The sequence below is a fragment of the Montipora capricornis genome, chromosome 4 (genome assembly GCF_036669925.1).
Source record: "Montipora capricornis isolate CH-2021 chromosome 4, ASM3666992v2, whole genome shotgun sequence".
NCBI lineage: Eukaryota > Metazoa > Cnidaria > Anthozoa > Scleractinia > Acroporidae > Montipora > Montipora capricornis.
The window spans coordinates 24,269,978-24,270,792 of record NC_090886.1 but is presented as its reverse complement, the minus strand read 5'-3'; positions in this window follow the sequence as shown (position 1 = coordinate 24,270,792).

Below are 815 nucleotides of genomic sequence, written 5' to 3'. Positions count from 1 at the left end.
TACTTCTCTGCTTTTAATATCTTTAAAGTCTTAAAAGGGGTCGAGCTATGCCTGCATATCTACTATATGCTTGTAGTAGCATCGCTGGCTACCTCTCGGATGAGATCGCACGAATTTAGTGGCCTGGTATGAGGACTGCACGAGAAGGCACAAGAAACAGCCGGTATTATGTCTCCACCTTGGTAGCCAGGCGTGAAAATCTTTTCTCCGATTTGTTTTTTTTTTTAGGAAATAGTGAGCAACAAAAACCGTAAGCTTGTCCCCCACTCCTTCCCAATTGCAAATAACAAGTCAGTGACTTCTGCTACGCAAGAAGCGTCTTTTAACTCCCCCGTATCTGTGTATGCAGAACGTACAGATATGGGAACTCCTTTATTGCCTATGTCACCTCCCTTGATATTGGTGCATATCCTTATGTATATTTATTATTATAGTTGATCTCTAGTAAATTTTATAAATTTCTGCATGTTTTTTATCTGTTATTTATCACGTAATTCAGTCGACCGACTGCTTGATGTTTTACTTAATTAACGACATCTCTCTCTCTTCGTCCTCACTTACACGAAGTTCCTACTACGAAAGGTGGGGAAAAAGGATGCAAAAAAGTCCCACGTTTACGATTTTGCTAGGAACCATTTGCTTTTTGAAAGCGCAACTGAGAAAACGCAAAGTACGCCCCTAAGCATACGGAAAAGAGGGCTATTCTCGTTCCCAGACGCCGCATCTCTTTAGGTAAGCGCGGAGAACGAGGATATCAGGCTGGCTCCGCGAATCCGGCGTTTATGTCAAGAATCTGAATCGGAAAAAAAGATATG